Below are 17,401 nucleotides of genomic sequence, written 5' to 3' on the forward strand. Positions count from 1 at the left end.
CGTGAAAGAGAATGTGTGAGTGTCCGCGAGTGAGTGTGTGTGTGTGTGACAACCAAAGCAGGTGTATCATACAGTAGACTTCAACGCGTGAAAATATCCTCTGGGTACTTGGGCTCGTAGTCTGTACCCTCCCTTCTGCCCCCCACCCAGCTTTCACCACCCCTTTTTCTTCTCCACTTCCCCCTTCTTTTTGCCTTTGATGAGTTTTTGGCTTACTTTTTGGCGGAGTCTCTTGGACGTTTTTGCTGGTGCTGGACGATTAGATAAATGGAACCTTTGAGAACTGATTATTTTTTTCCTATGTGACTTTAAAAGAAGAAGGAGAGACGCGCAAGACAAGCTAAAGGATTCTAACATTTCCTTGGTGAACTTTGAGGGTCCACACAGAAGGTAAGGCGCGGGACTGGGAGCTCAGTCCCTGCTTCCTTGCGTTGCTTGTGCTTTTCTGTTTGTTTTCAGAAACCCATATGCAGTTTACAAGCGCATCTTTAGAGATGGTAATGCCCAGAAGAACTCAGTGTGTGGCATTTCGGGGCTATTTTCATGCCAAGGAGATAATTTCCATTTGTATAACCAATCCTTCCCCCCACCCCATCCTTCCTCCCATGTTTATACCTCTTATTTATCTAACGTTTTCACAGAGAATTCTGCATATATGGAATCTAGAAATAACTAATTCCAGCCTTTTCACTCCTTGAAATACTCTTTCCATTTGAGAGAGGAAAAAAGAAAAATCAGAAAGGTTACTGCACAGGCTCTGAGTTAGAGGCAAAAGTGTGTGAGGGTGGGGACAGGGGGTGTAATCTGGACTTTTACGATAACTTAATAGTAGACTTTTTTTTTCCATAACACTTATTTATTTATTTATTTTCTTGAATCGTTCAGTCCGCTCTGGAGAGTAGCGAGTGTGTGGGATACAGAGAGGCTGCTTCTGCAGCTTCTAATTGGAGCAAATGAGAACACAGTGGGAGCTGTTTAGTATTGCGAACCTCTCCTTTTGGGGCTGATTCCCTTGCTATGGCCTCTCATTTACCTCTCTGATGGTGGAGCCCCCTGATGCAGACTAGCATCTCTCATGTTGAAACATCCCCTTACCCTACGTGGTCTCTCAAGAGGGGAGTGTGGCTGCAAATTGCTCTTAATTGTCTACTCTTGGCTGTAAAAACAAGCAGGCAGATCAGGAATTCAGGTGGCTTGAGTCGAATGGCTTGCCTAACTCTCTCTTTAGCATTTCCTGGTGGTTGGCTGTGCTTTTTATTTCTTTCCCTTTCCTTCAAAGTGAAATGTAGACAGTACTTTACCTGCTTCCATCCCGAGGTCATTTAATTAAAGCAAAATACCATTTCATTGTGATAGCATCTGTGTTCCTGTATCTGAATTTTTATCTCTCTGCATTGGCATTCCTTAGCCTCTCCCGAGAAGTGAGACCACTTGTAAATATATTTCTAAAATGCCAAGACCCCCAGTGGAAGTAAGACCTTTCCTCAGTCAGTGTGGATGGCATTTGTGGGCTGTTTTCCAATGCACATGGATGGTTTATCCTAAAAGGAACGGCGACGTTTAAAGGGATATTAGTCAACTCAGAACTGTTACTGTGGACATATCCATGGAAGAGATGACAGGTTGCTAGTTAACTAGGCAGAGGAGAGCATGGAGAGCTGTTTGTCTCCAAGTATTGAGGTTGTGTGTATAGATAGAGAGATGGAGCAAATTGTAACATAAGAGATTTAGTCAGAGACAGCTGACTGGGTTAAAGCTTTATGAGAACATCCAAGCTGAGAGATGTCAAACATCATACTTAAACATTACTACTACTTCTTTTTTCTAACAAGGGTTAGAAAAAGTCTGGAACTAAAAAGACAAAAACCTTAAAGATGAGCTTATACTCTGGCATTTAACATGGGCTATGCCTTTTCTCTATTTAATTTTTTGGCAGAATGGTGTTAGAGAAACAGGTAAAGGTGGGCAGCTGTTAGCGCATGCCCCCTTCCAATCTGTGGCTGGTACTTCACACGGTGCTCCTGGTGGACCTACCATGGGAAAACCCTCCCGTCAGTATAATTTAGGACGTATCTTTCTTGTCAACTATTTCTGCTCAGGATATTTTCATCTGCTACTCATAGATTCCGGTTACACTTTCCCTTGTCAAGAAAGGGGCATTGTTTTTTTGCTTTTTATTTTATTTTATTTTTAAATGATTTGAACATTCAAGAAACCCCAAATCAAATTTCATTTTCCTTGTGAAGGAAATCAACCCAGTACTCATGAAACCTGAGGACGAATGTAATATAGAAACAAGAAACACAAAGTTTACTGTTCTAAGGAGAGTGCGGTGCCCACATCTTCCAAGTGCCAGTGGGTTCTGTAAGGTTCTGGATGTTCCCAGACTCTGCCTGGACATTCACCATTCCTTCTGTTGGTCAGCTGTTCATTAACCTGCAGCCTCTGATAACGAGTAGCAAGCTCAGAGGACAGTATTTTACATCATCTCTTTTTGTGTTAGGACTATTCTGAATAAAGAGTAGCCTTTTGAAAATGTTGCTCTGGAAGTTGGCAAATCTGTGCCTCTTTTTATCCAGGCTTTTTCATTTTGACTGTTCCTCCTTCCATTCACATTCTCATCCAGGGTAAGCATATTTAGACTTGTGGTATGGGTAAAATTTAATTGCGTAGGTTATTCTCAACACAACCTTCAAAAAAAAATAAGAAGGGTAACATCTTGGCTTTTGTATATTTGAGATTTAATAATTGTAATGAGTGAATCTACTAGAAATAGCAGCACTTTCATTATCACTCATTTTAGGCTAATAATAGAAGTGGGGTGCACGCCAGCTCAGGATTTTCTGATTATAGCTCATGCAATGTGCAAAGCATCTCCCTGGTATCTCACAGGGTCCTGGTGGGGTGTGAGTGACGGTAACTTTGCGTCTTTATTATCAGCTCAGGTCAGAGGAATGGTAAACAGCTTTCAGTCAGCACAGGCTCCAGATCCATGGCTCTCTTTTGTGTTTCCGGGCTTTGTTTTGTGATAGTATTTTGGAGTTTAATAGGACTGGTTTTCTTGCTTAGTGAGTTCAGAAAAGACAGGAGGAGAGAGAGAGAGAGAGAGCTTTCCATTTCAGTAGGGGTGATAATGCCAGAATTGCCAAAGGAAAGGCTGACGTTCCAATAAGTGCAGTGCTACATTTTGAAAAGAATGACTTGGTAAAGGGTGGCCTTGAATCTATTTGGGGAGAAGAAAGGTAATTCTAATTCCTTCTGTTTTTAGTTCCAGTCAGTTGGCCAGGCTTTCTGTGGGTCTTTGCTCAAGTAAGCCAACCAGGCCCAGCATTCTCCAGCATGTTTCTGTGATTTTAAGACCCAAGGCACTTAACACATGAATGGCTCTTTCCTTCCATAACAAACAGAGCTGACAGCTGGAAAGTCAGCTACCGAGAACCTTTAAAGGAAGCCAGAAAGATCGCATCCTAAATTGAAGAGCAAAAAGGAACTCTTGGGCTCTGGCCCTGGGGGTGGTTGAGGACCAGGTGGACTGAACTTCAAGTTTTGATTGCTGAGTCATTACCACAGCCTGGAGCTGTGTGCTCACTCCAGGAACTGATGCCGACATTGGGGCTAACGCTAATAGGCTAGAGCATCAGCCTACAGCAGAAAATGCAGACTCTTGAGGTGAGGGAGATAGACTACTGTCTGCTGACAGAGTATGTTCACAGATATGCTCTCTGTGTATTCTTGCTATTGTTCTTAATTACTTAAAAACAATGCATGGGATCCCCCAATAAATCACAAGAGAAAAGATGGCTTGATGGAAGTGCTAAAGGAAAGGTGCTTTGCAGTTGACCAAATCAATTCACTCAATTATCTCTCTTACCCATTTGGGACCACTCAGCAGTCACAGTTAAGACAGACAGGGGGTAGAGGGGGGAGGTCTGGGGTTAGAATCAGGAGAAGGAAAACCCTGGATTGAGAATCAGAATCAGAAGGGGTCAGTCAAGCATTGATAGTGCTGCTTAATGGTCAGTGAGTCACTCATAGTCTCAGATCCCTGATTTCCTCCTATAAACTTTAGAAATAAGCATTTTTAACTCATAGCGTTGTCATGAGAATTATGATGAAAGATTACAGAATAAAATGATCTGTAATTATACATTGTTATAGCAATGTAAAGTGTTGTGGTAATGATCACTTCACATGGTTTAACTCTACAAAATGATTCCTCCAATATGATTTCAAATTAAATTGATTAAACAGAACTGATCTTTTCTTCATGATGGGTGATCAAAATTTGTGATGCTATAATTTGAGTGTTTCCCCAAGTGTGATTGATGACTAGATGACTATACCTCTTCTTGGTTATTTCTGTGGTGCATTCTTAGTTATGTGTGTGGAGGCACATGTGCATATGAGCATGGATGCATGTGCAAGTGACCCATCTATAGGAGGTATACTTTTAGATTCATTAGCAAATATGTGAGGACCTGAATCCATTGGCATTGGGTATCCAGAAATGACAAGAAAGACTTGGGCACTATCGCATTTTCTGTTGGAATACACAAATCCTTGAAGAGCTTGTAGGTTCCAGGAAACTCTAGCTAGCAATGATACTGTTCACTAGCATTTGGGCTAAATTTGGAATTTGCAATAGGGTATTTATTTATAATAATAGCATAGGTCATGATGATTGTCACTCTGAGTGACATTTCAGGGACAGATAGACAAGGATTAAAAGGCTGAGTTGAAGATCATGATGACAGGAGAATGTGGTATTGATGTGCACTGGCTTTGGAGTTAGACAGACTTGGGGTCAAATGCCTAACCTCTTGGAGATTCGGTTATCTAGCCTGTAAAATAGGGGCAGTCACTCATTCTGTGCGCTTCTGTTATGAATGAATACATGATTGTATATACAGTACTTGGTAAAACCCTTGACACAAAAGTGGAACTCTACAGGAAGTTCACGTATACTCTCTCTCTCCCCTTCACCTGGCTTAAGCATTGGGAAGACCACCCTAATTCAGTCGTGTGTTTATGTAATGTATGCAGGTGGGCAAAAGCCCCAAATGGAATCTGAGAGAGAACATAAAACCGGAGAGAGAAAGCTATGTTTCTATTAACGAGCTCATTTCACGTACCATGGTTTCATCAGGCCTTTTCTCAGAGCAACCGAAGTGCCCTTTCCAGATGTCACCTCACTTATGCTCACAACTTCCAAAATGATCCTGGATGTAAGTAGAGAGAGTTCTGTGCACCCATCCATATGTGGTTGCAGAAACACAATTCAGATGTCAGCACGTGGTATTACACATTGCTCTTTAGCTAACATCTCATTTTGTTCACAAAGAAAAGATGCATATTTATTAAGCACTTACCAGGTACAAGCACGGTGATGGTTGCTGTGGGAAATACAGAAGGACTGTCTGCTCACCTGTCTCTGTGGCAAGTCCTGCATTTGGATGGGGCGTGCTGCAGTTGCCAAGGCTGCCCCCTGGAATGGACTTGATAGTTGAACAGAATTCAGGTTCCTCTGCAAGAGTCTGACCTACATGGGGCTATGCTATTGTACATGACCTTTATTTAGTTCAGGAACATATTGCAAAAGATGTAAAACTCCATGTTCCTATTAGTGTAGCTGAGCAGAGCTGTCAGGGATGAGTTCGATTCTGCTTGGTTTCCTGCATGGCTGGTACCACCTGATGCAGGCATTTCTGGTCNAAAAAAAAACATCATTTGGGGTTTCATTTTTGGAAAGAGGAAATATCAAAAGTTGTCAGATTTGATTAAGGTGGGCTCTTGGGCTACTGAGAAATAGCACTTGACTTTCTATTTAATCAAAATGACAAAATATTTTAAAAGTAATATAGAAGGTAACATGACTGTAAAGACCCCTAGTTCTATCAAAATTGAGAAGTCTTGGTTATCTTAAATAATCAAACACATGATAAAGTAAACATAAATCGTGGAAACTTTTACTTCTAAGACACAGAATTTCTGCCTCCAAGGTAGACTACTCAGAAAGTAGAGAAGAACCTTTTACAACCTCTTAGACCAATATCCTAAGAAAAATTGAAACACAAGCTCTCTTTGAAAAATCTTATAAATTCATTATATAAACCTTAGCCAGAATTGACCAATACAAGTAAAATTTCCTTTTCGTGAACCTTCTACAATTTTCTATATCCACTCAGATTTTTTCTTAAACTTCTCTCCTTCTCATTCTGGAACAGTCATTTTACTTTAAGACAAAGCTACTCTCTTTTTTAACTTAACAAAACCACATCTCTTACAGTGCAATTTCTCAAAATTGCAAAAATGAGCATATTCATTAATAGACACAGATATATAGATCCTCCCTGTACCATATACAATAAATATGAGACAAAAGTATATAAATTTAAAATTATGTTTTGTAGCTAATGTTACGGTATTCTACCTTACTTTAAAATTATCTGGTTATCAAATGAATATCTACTAATTAGCTTAATATAGTAGCAGTCCAAGATTTTAAATTACCTAAAGAAGTTGGAACTTATCTTCAATCTTACATGTTATAAAATATAATTATTATTGAAAAAAAGTATTTCAGAATAATGGTTCAATTTGGTTAAAACCAAATTTAAATTTTCATAATCTTAAACAGTAAGTAGAAATAATGCTACCTGATTTGACCAGTAAACTATGTTTAGAAAGAACAGACTCAAGTTGAACAAAAATGTGTATTTGCGTTATACCGATAACATTGAAACTCAGATAAAACATAGTTCTTTGTATTAAACCAAAATTATTAAACCAGTTTTGTTTGCCAAAATTTTACCTAAGTATGTAATGAATTACCCCATTTCTGGGTTAGTTTATATAAGAATGCCTCTTTTTACACATTAAAATTATTTGAGAAAATTTCTTTAATTTCTGAAATATTGAGAATGGCCAGTTATATAAACACTTATTTATCTCTAAGCCAATCACAATAGAGCTCCTTTAATGTAAAGGGATTTACACTCTAACTGATTAATACTATCTAGAGGTAAAAAAATATTACATATTCACATAATTATAGGAAAGACTTTTCTGAATTGTAGACCTATAAACATACAGACAGATACAGAGAGCTTATAGTTTGAATTTCAATATTTCAGTCATGAATCAAGCTTAAGCAAACAAACAAATAGAAAATTCACAGGTCCATTTCAAAGAGCTGGTATTTTTTCAGTGGGCATACATTCTTGGTTTATTTGAGCTCAAAATAGACAAACAAACAAAAACGCACACAAAAACCCCCCAATAAACTGGATTCTCTGTCCTCTTTCACCCAATAGAGCTAAGATCTCTATAAATCAGGAATCCCTTTATCGAGATCAACAGATGATCAGACCAAATCGAAAGGGAGTTACCCAGGAAGACTATGAGAGTCATGAGGAAAGATGGAATGAGTCTTATCTCAGAATCTGGAGGGCAGCATAGTCCTTTGAAATTGACCATTTCCCAGAACATGAAAGGGTAGGGGAGACTTCTTAACCATTGCTGCTTTCCAGAAGCACAGCATTCAGGTGAACTTCAACATTATGACAGCTCTTTTAAGTAGATACTATTATAACCCACATCTTCTAGATGAGTAAACTGAGGCATGAAGAGGTTAAGCAACTTGCCTAAATTCACAGAGCTGCTAAGTGGAAGAGGTGGGACTCAAACTCTTGAAGTCTCACACCAAAGTTCATGCTGTCTGTCAGCATAAACTCTACACTATGCTCTCAGGTTTTACCTTAAGGTTAAAGAACTTTTCTCCCTAGCCCAGCAGCGTTTACCCATAGACTAATGCTCAGTAAATACTGGCTGGATACATGAACAAAAGAGGAGAGAATGAGTCATAAACAGTAAAAGAAAGAAGAAAGAGTGAGGCAAAAAACGAGCACAGAGAGAAATGGAGAGAAAAAAAGACATAGTGAATGTTTCTCGTTTTCTACTCTTGGAGGTATGCATAGGTCCTGCCTCCCAAGACACAAAGGGAAAAACTCTTCACATAACCCATTTTTTCTCAATGGTTAATTCACTCCCGGAAACATTTTTAATCATTTAGAGATGTGCATTAATTACCCCTGACAATGGAGAATGTACATAATTGGACATTCTTACTAATAAAAACTAGAAAACATTGACTAATTTGGAAGTTTGATTAACTATCATCTTGTCAATAGTCATTGGATGTAAGTTTTTCCTCCTTGATTCTGGCCTCATTAAAAGCAAACATTCTGTCATATTCATTTTTGCATCTTCATCTACTTACATAGCACCTGAGACATGGAAGAAATCCAATAAAATGTTTAATTGAATAGGAAAAATAAAAGTTGGTGAAACTACCTCTCCCCTTTGAAATAAGAGTTAAAGAGAATTAATTCCAGTTAACGTAATCTAAGCACAACCAAAATAGACTGATAAAATAATATATAACTTCCCAGATGAAGTTTGGAATGATTTTCAGTTTGGGATAAGGATTTATGGTTTAAACTATATTATAACCCACAGGACACATAAACACANTCTGGGGTCCTCACTTTCTGTTCCTTGTCAAGCTCTGAGTATGTCCCTTTGCTCTTTGATTTTCTGGAAGAAGAGCTAATGCTCTACACAGATGGTCTGTCGGACAGGCAGATGGTCCCAGCCTCTCTAATGGTACGTTCTAGAGGGAAACATGTCTGTGAACCTCCAGCTCAGAATGGAATGGCACTTAAAGCAACCATGGAGAGTTGGTAGAAAAGCTCTTTCCTGGCCTTCCAGACTTCAGCCCAGCTATTTAGTTTGGAGTTCTTAGAGATATGAGAGACAATTTTTCTGCTGTGAATAGATGGCAGCTTCTCTTACTCTCAAGCCAGAGGGATGATAGTCCCAGCAATACATCTAGAAATTTGCCAGGAAGTTCCATAGGATGCCATGTTTCTTGGCTTAGGGACTGTATCCAAGGTAAGGATCCACGAGAAACAAAAGGCAGATCATTGTGATAGTCAGCTCTAATTCTGACCATGTCATCTACTTGATGATGCAGCAGAGGTTTTTCCACCAAGAGGAAGCCGCTCAAATTGATTCTTTAGTCATTACTATCTTCCTCTATGGGGCAGTGCCGAGTCACTTCCCAGACTTACGTTTAAATAACACCTTGACACTTTCCACTGACAAGAGCAGAGCTACTAGATTCAGAAACAGAAAAAGGACTCATTTCCTTTCCTTGCCTGGACCTGAGTACAGTTTCAGAAAAATCTGTCGTCCTCGATATCTATTTTACTCACCCGCACCACGTCCCCTAGTGGTTCGTGATTTGAGGGCCTAGATGATAAGGAGACCTTTCCTTGTTCCTGTCATCTTTCCCTTTAGCCTTCTTACCAAGGAAAGGCCACAGAAGAGCAAAAAACTCACTGTCAGGCAACAGCTCCCGTTTTCTGACATTTCCTCAGACTGTCAATTCACCGGCTAGCTTGCTGGGACTTCCTGACTCCCTGCTTCCTTTGCCCCCAGCATTTTATGCCTTTATCTTCCTACTCCAGTTCTAAGTTTTCCAACATCTACCTCAGTCCCATCTTCTTTTTTTGGTGACGCCTTTGATTGCTTTGAAATCTGCTCTGTTTGTTCTAGTGTCAGCTCTGCACATTGACATGGTTTTCAGTCCCCTTAAGGGGGGTGGGGGAGGGGGATTGTTTCTGCCAGTCCCAGCCTTGCACTACTAAGTTGCAATATTCAACTCTCCAGCTAGAGTGCAGAGCAGACACTGCCTTTGCATAAGGAGTCCAAGTCTCCCCAACCTACAAACCCTACTTATATGTTTGACAGTTATCTCATTTCTCTGTCATTTGATGTAAGCATCTCTAAAAAAGGACAATTTTCTTATCTGCCAAGCTGGGATCATCTTAACAACTAGCATTTATTCAGCATTTACTATGTGCCTAGAATTTTATACTCTTCAAAATTTTGATTCTCCCCCCACCCCTTGATAAAACTATGAGGTGCAGGTATTGTACACTTTAAATATGGGAACATTTAAACTCAGCAAGGTTAAATAAATGACCAAGATCACTTAATAGCGGTCTGAAAGAAGCAAATACCTCATGTTTGGAAATATAGCATGCTGCCTTCAAAGTCATTTTTAAAAATATCTTTGTCACTGGGGAATATGTGGGATTTTGTGTTTGAGTATGTTAAAAAAAAAAGAGAGAGAGAAGCTTTGTAAACTGTAAAGCTCTATGCAAATGTTAATTGTTGCTATGTTCTATCCAAAAATAATTCATGGATGACACCACATATATTGATGTAACTCAGTATAACAAATAGCTGATTAAGGGGCAATCATTTTTCAATTTTAAAGCAGAAATATTGTGGATGCTTATGAAAATAGAGCTCCAAAAACAGATGCTTGCAGCAGCCTGGGTGGTATGTCTGGTGAAATACAGTAGAACCTGACTAAATTACACTAATGAGTTGGAGACCCATTAGAAATGATCACATTTGCCCAATTAGTGAAAGGGTAACATAGAGAAAATATTAAGGAAGCAAAGCTGTTATAAAGGAAAAAAAAATTCAAGTAAGCCTAAAAGATGTTAACAACGCACACCTCACACATACGCACTCACACATATACACGTTTCTATACAACAGGTGAAGTTGCTAAATATTATCATGAAATATGCAAATATATGTACAATGCGAATCTACATGTATATATGGATTGTTTAGTGTTTTCCCCACCTCTNTTTGCATATTATCAGCCAGAGAGCCCTTCATGAGCACTCCATGTTTTTTGCCAAAGTGGACTTAGCTCTTCCCTGAAGAAAAATGAAAAGTTTGTAAAATAAAATTAAAAAAATAAGTAAAATGTTGTGACCAAGCTAAAGTAAGCCCACTCTAGCCATTCTTTCTTGCTGATTATAACCCCACAATTCTGGACCAAAACAAAATTAAAGTTAAAAAAAAAAAGAGAACTAACTGGACACTTTGAAAATTAAGCAAAAGCAGGCAGATAGGGAAGAGGTGTCAAACACTGAAGAAACACCCTAAAAAGGGATAAGCTTTCCATTTCCCCCACTATGTTTTCATCAACTGGAGCTGTGGCAGTAGTAGAAAGAGCAGTGCAACTCTGAGAGAACCCTTATTTTTGGACGAGGCACAAGCCAAGGAACCCCTGAAGCCTGAGGGATGTAGATGGCTATCAGAGAGAGGCATCTGGAGGATGTGTCTGAACCTGCACAAGTCCCACTGAATGTCACATGCAGGAAAGAGGCAAATTAGTGAAAGTCCTCAGGTCACCAGGATCACTGTCTGTCAAAGAAGGAGATTAAAATAATTCAACTGTATCAAAATTAAAATGTATACTCTGTGAAAGACACCCTTAAGAAAATGAAAAGAAACCACAGACTGAGAGAAAATGTTCAATTACATATCTGATAAATTATATCTAAAATATGTACAGAATGGTCAAAATCCAATAATAAGAAATCAGCTAAACCAACTTAAAAAAAAAATGGGGCACAGGACCTATATAGGCATTTCACCAAAGAAGATATTCTTTGGCAAACAAGCATATTCAAAGGTGTTCCATATTACTAGTGGATGTTTTAGGTTCCTAGGGCTGCCTTGGCTGATTACCACAAACTGGGTGGCTTAAAACAACAGACATTTATTCTGAAGGCTAGAAGTACAAAATCAAGGTCAACAGGACCATGCTCCCATTGATGGCTCTAGAGAAGAATCTTTCCTTGAGTCTTTCTAGCTTCTTATAGTTGCTAGAAATCCTTGGTATCATTACCACCATCATCATCATAATCATCATCATCAGCAGCATCTTCTTAAAAACTGATGGTACCATGTTTTGGTGAGGATGCAGAGAAACTCAAGCTCCTGTGCATTGCTGGTGGTAATACGAAATGGTACAGCCATTTGGAAAATGATTTGACAGTATTTCATATAGATGAGCATATACTCACCCATCTGTCTCATTCCTACATATTTACCCAAGAGAAATGAAAATGTATGTTCACACGGAAACCTCTACTCAAATGCTTAGAGTGACATTATTCGTAATTGCCCCAAAGTGGAAACAACCCAAAGGTCCTTCCAGTGGTTAGTGGATAAACAAATTATGATGTATCCGTACAATGGAGTATTATTCAGCAGTTAAAAGAAATCAACTATTGGTATACACACCCATATGGATAAAACTCGAATTATACTAAGTGAAGGATAAGAAATTCAAAAGACCACATGCTGTATAATTCCATTGTTATGACACAATTCCGGAGACACAAGTATAAGAAATAACAACAGAAATCAAATCAGTGGTTTCTGTGACGGGCAGAGTAGATCACAAAAGGACACAGGAGAGTGCTGGTAATCACACAAGAGCATATCTTGATTATGGTGGCTATTATCCTATGCATTTGTCAAAATTTATGGAGATCTACATCAAAAATAATGAATTTTACAGCATGTAAATAAATACAATTCAACAAATAAAATAAAAAGCTGGTGCCTGATATCTTGCATGGAGTGTGTTTAGGACACACATGCCTCTTCCCTCATACCTAAAGAACATTCACTCTTACTGCTATTTTGTTTGCCAATTTAAAATATTTATTGTTTTCTCTCCTTTTTCTTTTCTTTATTTTTTAAAATTGTTAAAATTTTTATTTTTTTTTTTACTTTTAATGCTTTTCCTCTCCACTACCTCCACTCCTGGCAACTTGACAAATTCATCTCATTAGGACATTTTTGCTGTGTCGCAGTTACATATCTTTTGTGCTGTTTCTTGCTACTGCGTCATAGGCCTGAATCTGGTCCTGTTTGGCTTTCTACACTCGCCACCATAATAACTGAACATCTCTTGTAACCTGGAAATCAACTGATGCCCCTTGAAATTTATTTAAGAGGCTCTCTTCCACCCTAATTTCAAGTCCTATGAAACTCTAAATCCTTGTCATTTCCCAAGAGCTTATTCATGAAGCTGTAAGATGCTATGATTGGGGCTGTTCTGTCCTGAGATATAAAGCTCAGCCTCTTCCTTGTATGACCTCTTCTTTGCTTTACTCACATGACGCATGTCTAAGTCAAGTATACTTAATGACAGATTTGTGAGAAGGAACACTCAAAACTTGAAATTGGGTTTTATTCACCCACATACTTCAGTGTTTCACTGGCCTGTATCTGAGGTAAACAGCAGTCACCCACAAATAGCCTGGTTCCTGTCTCTTTTGGACTTTCAGAGTCCATCATCTCTTCTCTCCTTCAGTGCCTCCCTCAGAAACATAACCAATTTGTTTTCTGGTCTCATAAAGAACATTTTCTCCGTTAACTTTTGTTTGCTTGGTTTCTGTTGGTACCCAAGTCTTCATCATCTCCCCCTCTACACTGAACAGCTTATTAAGACAGATTCCCAAAGTCAGGTTCTCCCCAGAAGGGAATTCTTTTTAAGTTCTTTTGATAGGAACATGTACACTTCATTACGATCTACTGCAGCTCTCATCACTAAATTGTAAACATTTATCTTCTTGTCTGTTTCTCTCACTATTCCATGAATTCATCAAGGGTAGGTTCCATCCGCTCTCCCACACCCTCCACCACAAAGCTTAGCACAGTGGTGGGCATAGAGCACATATTCAGTAGGCAAATGAAAGTGCCTTAGTTCATTGGCACTGTACCTCCTAGATCTCCTAGAACCCTTGTAATTTACTGGGTGATAGGAGTGTCTTTTGTTCTAACGAGACAATTCCTGTGGGCTCCTGGATGGGGGCTGGTCACCAAAAAAATTAAACCACGATTAGAAGTTTGGAGTTTCAGCACCATCCCTTTTATTCTCTGGAAAGGGAAGAGGGACAGGAAATGCAGTAATAATCAATCACGCCTATGTGAGGAAGCCTCCATAAAAACCCCAATAGCATGGGGTTTGGAGAGCTTTCAGGCTGGTGAGCAGGTTGAGGTGCTGAGAATGTGGCATGTCCAAAGGGGTCAAGAAACTCTGTGCCCTGTCCCACAGACCTTGCCCTATACATCTCTTCCACCTGTCTGTTCCTGAATTGCCTCCTTTTATANAATCCTTGAATATAGACAGCCCAGAGGAAGCCTTCTCTAAATGCAAAGTCCTATAACAGGACTCACCTATCAGTGGAACGATATGGACTCTGTATCTCTAAGGGACCTCTGAAGGGTAACCCCCTGAACCGATGGGTTCCTGATGTACTGCATCGTCAGGTCCACATTTCTGTGGTCTTTGGCAGCATCCATAGCTTGAGGTAGAGCTCTACTTAACTTTGATGATTACCTGTCTTATTGGAATACTTGATACCATGTGGAGTACTGGTAATGGCATAAAAGCACTGTAGTTATAGGACTTGGAACAAAGTAAAGAAATGAAGGTCTCCTCTGTAACATTACATAGTAGGTAGCATGGGGCAGTATTTGTAGAGTGCACTTGATGGGTGATCTCTCTCAATATGTTTATCTACTCATTAGTTATGTGACTTTGTGCAGATTACTTTTGTAACGGTATTTCCTTATCTTACCTTGCAGGGTTGTTGTGAAAAGATTAAGAAAAAAATAATACTTATAAAGGACTTAGACCACAGATTGGAATTTGGTGCTCAAAAAAAAAAAAGATGTCATAATAATAATTATACTCATTTACTTATAATAATTACTAGTAGTATTAATTATGATAACCTAGCAATCTCCATTTGCATATAAACATTCTCGTACTCCGCAGTGCCAGAGGTTATACAAATTATCACCTCACACGAATAAATAGGAAAGCAAAAATCCATGTCTCTCTGGCCATAAAAATTTGAAAGAGAGGAGGAAAATTATCTTTCAGCAATATTGATGCCAGTGGGGAACATGTTGATGGAAAAAAAAGGATTTGGTGCAGAGCATTCAAGGAGACCATGGAAACAAAGAGAACCAAGTAAGAATGTCATGATCTGAGGAATGTTTTCTAAAGTCAGATCCTAAAATGCTGTGTGAGCTTGGGAATACAGCTCAACGCTTGGCTGTAAACAGAGAAAGAGGTCACATTTTGAAAGCTTCCTTGATAAAGAGAAGAGGTAACAATCTTCCTGTGACTTTAAACTGTCAAAGAAAAATGAAAATTTTAACTCTACCTTTTCTCTCATCCCTGCAAACTTTCTCCAGTTTTTGTACATACTATATTGATATTTCAGTGACATTTTTATCATTTTTTGATGTTCTGGGTGTTCCTTTTTTAAATATATACAAGCAAACAAATCAGAATTTTAAATGTTTGATGGTAAGGTATTCCAGGATGGGAAGTTTAAATCCTTTCTGTAGGACCTTTTGATTTTAATATTCTTGTTGTAGGTTACAAGTCACAGAAGCAAGGACCAAGTAAACACACAATGGTTCAGGGTCTACTTTTTGGGAAAGTATGGTTGGAATTCAAACCTGTGACCCTATAGATCTGGAACCTAGTAGATACTCGTTATGAAAGAAGTATTTCAGGAAAGGGTTTTCCATACAGATTAAGAGGAATGTTTAGATAATAGAGTCAAAATAAGTGTGAAGTGCAAGCATTTTGGATTTTTTTTTAAAGATTTTTATTGGGGAATTGGGGGAAGGGGAACAGACAAGTTGCTGTCCTTTTGTTCTTCAGTCTAGTTGTGGAAGTGCAAGCATTTTGAACAGTCACTCTAACAAAGGCAAACTAGTTCCTGAAAAACCCAAAACAAGCCAATGATTAGTAACACAAACAGTGGATGGATCTGCTAATTGTGTTCCTGTTGGAGACATTCGCTATATATATTGACACTAAACATAGTGAGTATAGATACACACAAAGGAAAAACTCTACTCACCCTCCTTTAAAAGGAAAGTCATGCTTATATGTGACTTTTGCTCAGTATGTTTCATGGACCAAGGAACCTGAATTTGAATTACTATTAAACAGTAAACATTGTATCAATTAACCTGTTCTGGTTTCAGTGAGCAAAGTGAGAGCCTGTATGCAAATAGTCTGACGTTTTTTATGAGTGTCTCCTGGCTACAAATATATCATGAGCTGGAGCCTACTCTGCTTTTGAGGGGCTGAGTCCTTCCTGTGTTCATCTGATCGATGCTACCTCCTTGATCTGTCTTGCCTTTCTGCCGTGATTCTATGGATGTGTCTTTGCCACTTCAAGTTTGATTTTTATCTCTCTCATCACTATAGGTACTGCTGAATTTTTCTAAGCTTGCACTAAGTGGAGTTCTATTCTCCCTATCTGATACATGGTTTTCTTTCCCCAAATACTCATTTGACTGGATCTAGGTCAAGACTGCTTTTGCATAAGTGAATCAGAGTNAAACAAACAAACAAACACTTGGAATTCTGACGGATTCTATTTGAGTTGAACTCTCCCTTGGGATTTGACCTGAAGAACTGCAGCTGAAAGGAATAGCAGCAAGGAGATACATTTTTACAAATAAAGAGATTCTTCTTGTCTGGAAATTATTAGGCAAGGCATTAACTCCACTTTGCCTCAGTTTCCTGGAAGATATTAAAATGTCTCAATTACTAATACCTTTACGCAGGTATATGGAGTAAAAACTAATGACATCAGCTAACATCTTCTGAGAACTTACTTTTGTGTGAGACAATATGCTTCAAATATGAATATGGATATATTTCTCAACCCAGCCTGACAGTGTGGTTTATTTAGGGGGTACTCCCTCAAAAATAATAAACGCCTCTACCCTCTATGAGGATAGGTTGGGTTCTTGTCTCCATTTTGCAGACAAGAAGACTCACGTTGATCTAAGGCACTGTGACAAATGGTGTGGCACACTGCTCAGAGCCCCAAGGGGACGGCCTGCACACCCATTCCCCACTTGGCTGAAATGTTGGCTGCTTAAGCTCACAGCTGAGTTTTATGTGGGGCATTGCCTCCACCAAAGAAATCTCCCCTGACACAGGTTCCAGTAAGTCCCCACAGGACTCGCCTCTTCCTTTGACTTGTTAGTGGGTAAAGCTCCAGTTCTTGCCTGAATTTGGGGCATCCCTGAAAGGCTGCCTCAGCTCCAGAACGCCTTGCAAGGTGGGCAGGGCTATTGTTAAAATCAGGCTGCTCTCAGCTCCTTCCTCTGACCAATCCTGTTTCCACCACTTGTCCTGGGTATTGATCAAGAGTACTTCTCAGGAAAACGTCTTCATACAAATCTTTGTCTTGTCGTCTGTTTCTAGAAACCCCAGCCTAAGGCAGGCACCCAGAATAGATGCCGAAGAAATGGTATTACATTTACGTACCAGAGACACATATAATGACAACATGCATCGTTTTACTAAGTCAACTAAGCAAAAAGGAGAATGTAAAGGCTTTGCGTTTTTATGCTAGTGCTTAGCACATTGCTTGGGATACATAGCTATCTATACATGATGCCTCAT

At 39.1% G+C, this 17,401-nt stretch overlaps 1 long non-coding RNA gene across 1 annotated transcript in view; it reads left to right on the top strand.

Annotated features, from left to right (window-relative positions):
* LOC109374642 (uncharacterized) overlaps positions 1-17,401 on the top strand; it is an 84,970-nt gene that overhangs the window by 10,137 nt on the left and 57,432 nt on the right. The window contains exon 2 of the long non-coding RNA XR_002122423.1: positions 316-390. This is a non-coding gene — a long non-coding RNA (uncharacterized LOC109374642). The remainder of the gene's footprint in view (positions 1-315; positions 391-17,401) is intronic.

Source organism: Hipposideros armiger, unplaced genomic scaffold (assembly GCF_001890085.2).
Source record: "Hipposideros armiger isolate ML-2016 unplaced genomic scaffold, ASM189008v1 scaffold_851, whole genome shotgun sequence".
NCBI lineage: Eukaryota > Metazoa > Chordata > Mammalia > Chiroptera > Hipposideridae > Hipposideros > Hipposideros armiger.